Source organism: Anarrhichthys ocellatus, unplaced genomic scaffold (genome assembly GCF_004355925.1).
Source record: "Anarrhichthys ocellatus isolate YVR2014 unplaced genomic scaffold, GSC_Weel_1.0 scaffold1, whole genome shotgun sequence".
In the NCBI taxonomy this organism is placed as follows: Eukaryota; Metazoa; Chordata; class Actinopteri; order Perciformes; family Anarhichadidae; genus Anarrhichthys; species Anarrhichthys ocellatus.
Window position 1 is genome coordinate 15,004,509 of NW_022280031.1, and position 8,495 is coordinate 15,013,003.

The 8,495-nt window shown below is 46.5% G+C and overlaps 1 protein-coding gene across 8 annotated transcripts in view; it reads right to left on the reverse strand.

The window, feature by feature from the left end:
* Positions 1–8,495, reverse strand: part of foxp1b (forkhead box P1b) — a 148,196-nt gene that overhangs the window by 99,997 nt on the left and 39,704 nt on the right. For 5 of the 8 annotated variants that reach the window (XM_031843583.1, XM_031843591.1, XM_031843625.1 and 2 more), the window contains one exon: positions 601–669. The gene's annotated coding sequence lies outside the window, so the exon portion shown is untranslated. Of the gene's footprint in view, positions 1–598; positions 670–810; positions 3,767–6,030; positions 8,265–8,495 lie in introns of those variants that run through there. The other 3 variants (XM_031843607.1, XM_031843616.1, XM_031843599.1) reach the window with 3 other exon arrangements.

Below are 8,495 nucleotides of genomic sequence, written 5' to 3' on the forward strand. Positions count from 1 at the left end.
ACACACACACACACACACACACACACACACACACACACACACACACACAGTCCTGCTCTGCCTCACCAGCCTCAGAAGCTGCTCCGATAGGGAGACAGGTGAGAGGAGCACCAGATATCCACCAGAATGGCTGAGATGCCAACGACAGCTCGACCTCCCTCCTCTTGTTTGGTAAACAAGGTGTTACTTTCCCGAACAAACGTCGACATGTACGAACACCACATTCAGCAACCTAATTTCCTACGAACTCGTCAACGGCGCAACATGATTTCAAACCACTTATCACACAACCAACTAACTCCACTGTGACCTTTAAAGGGGGGGGGGGGGAGGTCCCTTTTTTTGCTCGCCATGTTGGTCTCTAATCAGCAGCTGTCAGTGCACCTGTCCTCCACCCCCCCGCCCGCCCTCTTAGACCGCACATAAACACTGCACAAATACAGTACACAAACAAAACAACCCCACTGCTTTGAGTTAATTATTAAGCCGATTCAATACAGCACTCACTCGCACACGCAGGGACCGGAGTCTTGTGTGTGTGTGTGTGTGTGTGTGTGTGTGTGTGTGTGTGTGTGTGTGTGTGTGTGTATGTGTGTTTACCTTCTGCAAGGACTTGCTTTTATTTAAAGCTATCTTCAGTTCCAGCGGTGGCGCAACAGCCTCCTCGCCCTGCGGACACAAGACGGAGCATTATTTATTATTATGAAATGATTACCGTGCTCGTCAACAGGCACATCCACGAGGAGCCACGTCCGTGGCAAGAAAGTGCACGGGTGTAAACTAAGTGCTGCTAATAACAAGTTCGCCCACCGGTGTGCGTGTTGAATCGGATTAAACACGTGCACAAACGTTCTCGTGGTATTCTGGGAAATCATGAGAGAGAGAAAATCAATTCCCCAGCGTTCCTCTGCAGTTTGCTTCCCCTTCGCGTTTGGAGGTTGCTGGGCACGTCAGTGCGCCTCCCCCTGCAGACAACATTTCGGGGCAGAAGGCGCCCTCACACGTACCGTCCCGCGGCCGGCTGTCTGTCCCCGTCAAAGACACGTCCTGCTAACTTCCAAACCGTCCGTTAACTACAACTGTACCCGCCGACGATAACGCGTGTGAGCGGGCGGTTTATTTGCAAGACAAAAACTTTGCCGTGATGCTTGACAGTGGGTGGTGAGCACAGAGTACCTGCTCTGCCCTGACTCAACCCCCCACCCCCCCCCCACCCTGGGCAGCCCTGATCTGCATGCACACAGCTGTCCTAACAGAGCACTCAACCCAGGCGAAGAAAGATGGGGGGAAAAAAAAAAGAGAGAGAAGGAAACAAAATCTTATTTTTATGGTAAACTGAGAAGTGACTGTGGGGCAATATCTCAGGTGCATTTGAATAAAAGCATTAAAGCATATCCAAATATGAAAGAAAAGAAAGAAGCTCCCAACTCCCACTGTTCTTTCTTGCCGTTTATATTTGGCAGTCAAAACTGTGACCAAGCGTGTGTTTATCTGAAGCAGACTGAGAAAAGATTAAAAACACACACACACACACACACACAGGTCCAACTTGCCCAGTTCCAGCATTAATTATGTGTTAAATGCCCTTGTTGAAAACGCGAGTCAACATGCAGCTCGCTCTGAACTCTACCGAGGGTTGAACAATCATCCAAAATGGACCATTCCCACACAACTGCCCTATTATTGTGATTCATTACACTTCAATTAACATATCATCAATGGAACCGTAAATCAATGGCGAGTGGTGACAAATGACAGATATTTTCAGTTTCAAAACTACTAAACATCATTAATTCCCATCACCTGAAAGGGCCCCGGGAGCCAAATGAGTTTACCCAACGCATAACATCCATTTAGATAAATGTTCCATCATTTTAATGACGGAAAATTTGTATCGGGGAGAGAAACAAAAAGGCAACGACGGGATCCTGATAGCAGCTGTACGCCTTTTTCTCCTTGTAACCTAATGCCCATCTTGTGATGCCTAAACAGATAATTGTCTCCATTTCAAACAGCACAAACCTGTAATGTTTTGCCATTTAGAGCGGTGGGGGGTGCGGAGAACGTAGGGTGAGGATAAACAAGCACACGCTGCTTCGCCCGGGCTGGGAAAAGCCGAGCCCATCACACACTCCCACATCGAGATTTTAGGGGATGGAACAACTCCTGGTTGAGATAATTACCCACCCAGGTGGGTTATGTGCACGCTCGGTTAGAGGCTCGGGCTGAGAATGTGAATCAAAATGCAACAATCTCAAGTGACGAAAGGGAACCGGGGAGCATCGTGCCAGGTTCTCTTGTGACGCCTTGAAAGGGTGTTTGTAGGTGTTTAACAGAGCGGAGAGAAAACGTGACTTTTCCGACAAAGAAATACCTCACGGCGAGACTCGTGTGTGCAACGGATGGCCCGACCGTTAGCCTGATACCGTTAGGGGATGACACCATCCAAAGAAATATCTCCCTTCTCTATGCAAATACCACATGCTCCATTGTGGTCGTGAGGAGAGGAAGGGGGGGGTGACAAAAAAAAGCATGCAAACACCGTATTTTCAGATGAAATGGACAATCAAGAAGGTTTTTTTGCTATGGTAATGACCTGCGCTGGTTACAACTGAGCTCGAACAAAGACTCGTTTTATTCTGCCCACAAACCTGTGAAGTGGACTTCCCTATTAGTGAGGGTGGGGGGGGAGGGGGGGGTCACAGCTTCACAATATGCTCTCTAGTCGTAGGTATGTTATCGCTGCCTTTGGCTTTGTTGTAAGATTGCATGTTCAAAATATGAATTAATACCCCCTCCACTGAAACGCAGCCCGAACCCAACAAAAGGCCCCGCATTCAGCGCGGACGGCCCTTCAGCCCCTCTAATGGACGGTGCTCTCTTCACACGGCGCCGACAAATAAAAAAAAACACGAGGGCCCATGAATATTTACCACTAAGTAAAGTTATTCCATTAATTACTCACCGAGCGCGCTTAGCACTGTATCCGCGGCTACTTCTGTGGCGGCCCGTTAATGAACCTTCACACGTCATTACCATATTAATTAATGCTCAACTCAATGGCTGTCAATAGGAGGCTGCCAGAGTTGTCTCTCGCTTCTTTACAGCACCGTCCCGGGGTTGTTTCGATCGCTCAGTATCAGCACCTGGGCGAAATTGACAGTGTCCATTTATCATGCCGGGGCAGGTTTGAATAAAACTAAACTAAACAAAAAGAAGGTTGGTGAATCCGTATTAAGGGCATTGTGTGACTCAGAAGAGGGCGTAGGAGAAGTTTTGGGCTGAGTACAGTCAGTGGTATCCACTGTGAGTACAGGAGCGTTGGTGTTTGTTTTAAGGGCGTGAGCGGGAGACTTTCCAAGTCGCTGTCTGCGCTCTTGAAAAGCAGGAAAAATCTAAAGCGTGAGTCACTTCTCAAAAAAACACAGCTGCTCACTGTATGATCCGATCTGCTTTAAAAAAATAAAAAAGGGCTGACTGCACACTATTTCCTCCCTCCGTTTCTTCTTCGGGGCTTTTATTAAGAAGGACCGATTAAATGAAAAACATTGTTTAGTCTCATAAATAAATTGTTTTGATGTGATTGGCAGGATCCTGGCATTGTATTGTAACACCCACACAGACTGTAAACAACAGCACTTTCTGACACGCAAACAGACTCAAAACCCACCAATTAAACCCAACTTCAGCCCTTATTCTGGGCTCTTTTCTTCTTCATAAGCTTAAAAGGCAACAGTGCAGCCTGGTGAATGTCAGGCCTGTCTGATCCCCCCCCCCCCCCCTTGATTCTTCGGACCTGTCCTCACGTTTTGCTGAGCTAAGAACAAAGTAGCAGAGCGCAAACAGAGAGCTTTGCTGCCTTAACGCCAAGGAAGTGGAATTCCACTCCTAACCCAAAACAAACAGGGCCACACATTTCTTTACGCTATTCAAATGAGCTCATTGAATCCCCACCATGTGGATATCCAGTGCACCCTATAGTCTCTGTGCTTTAAGGAATTCTAATCTATTGACCCACTAGAAGAAAACTGCACTTCTTTTGTCTGCTGGGAAGTCACAGCTGGGGCGGCTCAGGAGTCAAATAAAAAGTCTCACTTTGCACGTGAAATTAAAATCAGTCGAAAAGAAGTTCGGCCCTGATCGCGTACAGTACAGTGCAGCACACACACACACACACACACAAAGGGCGAAAAACGCAGTGAGCATTATGCAATCCTATTTTTATCAAGCCTGTCAGATAGGAGGACCGTCAATTCTGCCGGGCTGTATCGGGTTTCCACTCTCGTCCCGGGTCCCGGCTCCTCTCCGACCGCTGATCCTGAGCGCTATTAATATCAATAAGCTGCAGATTCCATTTCCCCAGACAAAGACAAAAGGGAGAACAAGAGGCGATGAGTGGAGGGAGGAACTAATACCCTTGCGCATCACCGTGGGGTTACCACTTACAATCACCTCCAACCCTGCTGCACTGTGGGGGGGGGGGGCATTTCACACAGGGTACCCATGCACACACTTCACCCACATCAGGGCGATGAGCTCCAATCATTTGTGAATTATAAACTTACACAACACAGCTCTCCGTTAATCAGGTTGTACAACTGGGTTTCTTCTTCGTATCTCCCGCGCTCTTCTTCATTTTCATCACAATTCAAGTCCAACACCAATACGCATATATACCACATGCTGAACTATTTACATATTTACACTATACTCTGCTCCTTGTGAACAGCCTGCATGTTCAGTCAAAGTTGCTCTGAATGTTGGTCACGTGACTCTTGGTCTCTACTGAGTCATTCATGGTTTCCCAGTTTCGCTGAGGAGCACAGAAGTCTACATTTCTTTACAGGATATGAACTGTGATCCTGTTCCTGATGTAGAATTAAGTGATTTTAATGAACTATCACTATTTCAGGTTAGATTTGGTTGTTTTTCCCGATAGGAGCGTTCACACGTGACTTGTTCAAGGACTGTCTGAAAGTTGAAAATGTGATGATAAGTTCTGTTTTTAAAGTCTCTGTCTGTGATAAAAAGGCGTATTTTTTGGCGATTACTTAAATTTTCAAACCTGCCGAATGGTTGTGAGGTTCGGAGGGTTAAAGGGTCTCTATACGATATTCAGAGCATTAATACGGCATCAAACAACTATTCTACATGTGAAGATATAGTGGAGTAACGTCTACCTGAGCAGAGAGTGAAGTCACTCTCCATCTCTGTGTGCTGTTGTCCGAGCGTCTACTTGCTTTGTTGACATATAGCGTGACGGCAGCGCGCGCTTGTTCCAGCATGTGAGCGTGTCCGACTGGCTAGCTAACGGCCGCCGCTCTGCACTGCACTCATACACCAGCTACAGACGGTGACGCTGTTGTCGTTGTTTGCGCTGTTAGCGCCGTTAGCCGTGTGCCGCCGACTCAGCCGTTGCCATGTTGAGAGCCTTTGTTGAGGCACTAGATATGCTCTGAATTAGGAATGTACACCTTTAGGGACACGGAGAAAACATGTTTTTATGTTTTTAGGTGTATTTTATCATTCAGGCACTTTGACTGAACAAGCTTTAGATGTGAAATTACAACCCCAGACACGCAACTTGGACTGCATCGTCAATAAATCTGTCAATTTTTATCACGATTAATTGTTTTGTCCCAAAAAAGAAAAAGAAATTACGAAACGGAAAAATAATGAAAAACAGTGTATTTTAAAGAGTGAACTCGCAGATTTTAAACATATTGAATTATTGAATAATTAATACTCAAATGACACATCAACCATGTCAGCTTTACACACAACTTGATTGATACTTCCTCAATTTACGTTACTACACTACATTGTATTGCGTAGAAATACTTCTCGTAGTAAATCCTACTGACCCACTGCCTGCTCTGTCAGTCACTTAGAGAAGAACACACCTCCAAACATGCACACGCAAACATGCACCAGCGTCCCACGAAAGCAAGGCGAGAGGAGGAGGAAGAGGAGGAGAACAATAAATAAAGAGAAAGCATGGGAACGACGATGAAATCTTGACAGACTTACCCGCGGTCAGTCAAACAGACTTTCATCGTGTTCATGAAACTAGTATATTGATGCAGATTCCCTCCAAGCACTGAGTGTTTTCAAATCCACTTCTGAAGAGGAGGAGAAAGCTGCCAGTGGAAGTAGCAGCTATGTGGAGTAGTTGAAGTAGTGCGCGGCAGTTGAGTGTGTTTGTGTGTGAGTGTGTGAGAGAGAGAGAGAGAGGGCGAGAGAGAGAGAGAGAGAGGCTGCAGTTGTTGAGAGGGAACGGAGGTATGTGGTCTAAACACAACAAAAGCTGGTGCCCTGCTCTGGATTAAATATGCAGGAGCCCCCCCCCTCCCTTTGCATAAACACAAACACTCAGCAAATGAAGAAGTGGCGCAGAGCAGATGCCTGCTGAGAGCCCTACCTGTCCTGGCCTCTTTTAATTAGACAAGAGCAGGCAGAGCAAATGAACATCAACGCGGTCACACGAGGCAGAACAAAAGGGAAGGAAGAAGAAAAACACTCTTCCTCAATTCTCAAAAAATGTCCTTAATGAGAACAACAGAAGTTTATAGAGAAGCCGTCAAAGGTTGCACACATTTCACAAGTCACTAAGAACATATCACATTCCATTCAAACAAACTTTACAAACTACTTTCCTAATAACTTACTGATAAAATCCAACCGTCTGATATAATGTGAATGCACAAGAACGTGACCAGAGCATGAAGACCTCCACATGAAACTGTTTAATTACAACAGCTAAAACACTAATTACATTTTAAAATATCACATTTAATTAATTGAAGTCGGACATTTTTTTTTGAGCTACATTAATAAAGTACGTCCTGGATTAGAAAGACGGCACCTTGTGATGCTTTGATTCATCTTTACATACTCGCCTCTTGGTGGTAATAGGAAAAAAATAAAAGCTAATCAGCAGGAAAAAAAAAAAAAAAAATGATTTATACCAAGGTCCATTCAATGGCTTCCTTTCTAAAGTGTCTCAATTACGTCCCCACTTTCCTCCCTCCCTCTTGTTCTCTTCATCTCTCTATCTCACCCTCTGCTTTTCTTTTTGCTCATTTAGGACAGGAATGCAGAAGTGTGTGGTGTTGGGGGAAACTCCTGGGAGAAAACTGCCGGGCCTGTCAAGAGTTATAAAAAAATAATAAGAAAGAACACACGAGAACGAGAGCTGAGCCCCGCCGCGAAATCTGGCGTCAGATGCTGAGTGACACACACCGACGCGGCCAGTCAAAAAAGTCACTTTCGTGTGAAACCCTCTGAAACGGATCAGGGGGCTGGGAGGAGGGGAGGAGGGGAGGAGGGTGAGGTGGCACTGGGTAAAAGGGAGGCTGCAAAGGGGGAGGAATTGAGGGGTGAAAGGGAGTCAGAAAGAGAGAGAGCATAAAATGAGACCTCTGGAAAATAAACAGGGTGTAGGGTTTCAAAGGCGAGGGGGACACAGGCATTCCATTGTTCAAGCCAATTATCAGTGGAAAATAATAACAACAGATGGATCCAGAGCGGCCAACTTGTGCCGAAGCACCCCGGAGCTGGAGAGCAGATGATGAAATGTGAGAGTGCTGTTGGAGAGTGTGTGTGTGTGCGTGGGGCAGTCACACACACACACACACACACACACACACAGCTCCGGACACCAGATGTGAACTTCCACAAGGACAGTTAAGATATGTGCTCGGGTACACCAGACTACGGCTCGGTCCACACCTGCAAGAGGCGTTTCGAGTCAGACGGCGCGCGTCGCTCGTGTGATGAACTCGGATCCGAGCACTCCCGTACGAAGCGGGGGGGGGTCACCTGGTGGCGAGCACGTGCTCTGCCGCCAACAACGCGGAGCAGGAAGAACGAGTTTCTTGTTCTATTCCAATAAGCTCATATCCCAGATGACCTGGTGTGATGTTTTCATTTGATGTGGGTTTTTTTCTTCCAGTGCGCCTAACGCAGACCTCATTGACTTCGGCTTCATTCACGGATCCCTCACATCAGCCGCAGACTGACAGGCAGCGGAGGGAGGGGGTGGGGGGGGGGGGGGCTGCAACCTTAAAACAAAACCAATTCTCTCTGTGACTTGTCAAGGGTGGGAGATGTCTGTAGATAGCAGCACAAAAGATCTGCCCTTCCTTTTTTCACAAGAAAAAGAGAAGTTTTCGTTTCATTAACTCCAGACTAAAGCGTAATTATCTCCCCATAGACCTTAATCACCAACAGAAGGATAATAGAACAAAAAGCGGTTTCTTCTTCGGTCATTAAAGGGCTTCTTTTTTTATATTGTTGTTCTCCCCCCCCCCCCCCCCCCCCACCCCCCTCTGCACTTTAGATGAATCCGTCAAATGATGCAAAAGAATCACGAGGGCACGAGTTAAGTCTCTTTTTCAGATATCGTCTGTTAAACACAGATCTTCGCCTCTTCGACCTGACGGACGGCACACACACACACACACACACACACACACACACACACACACACACAC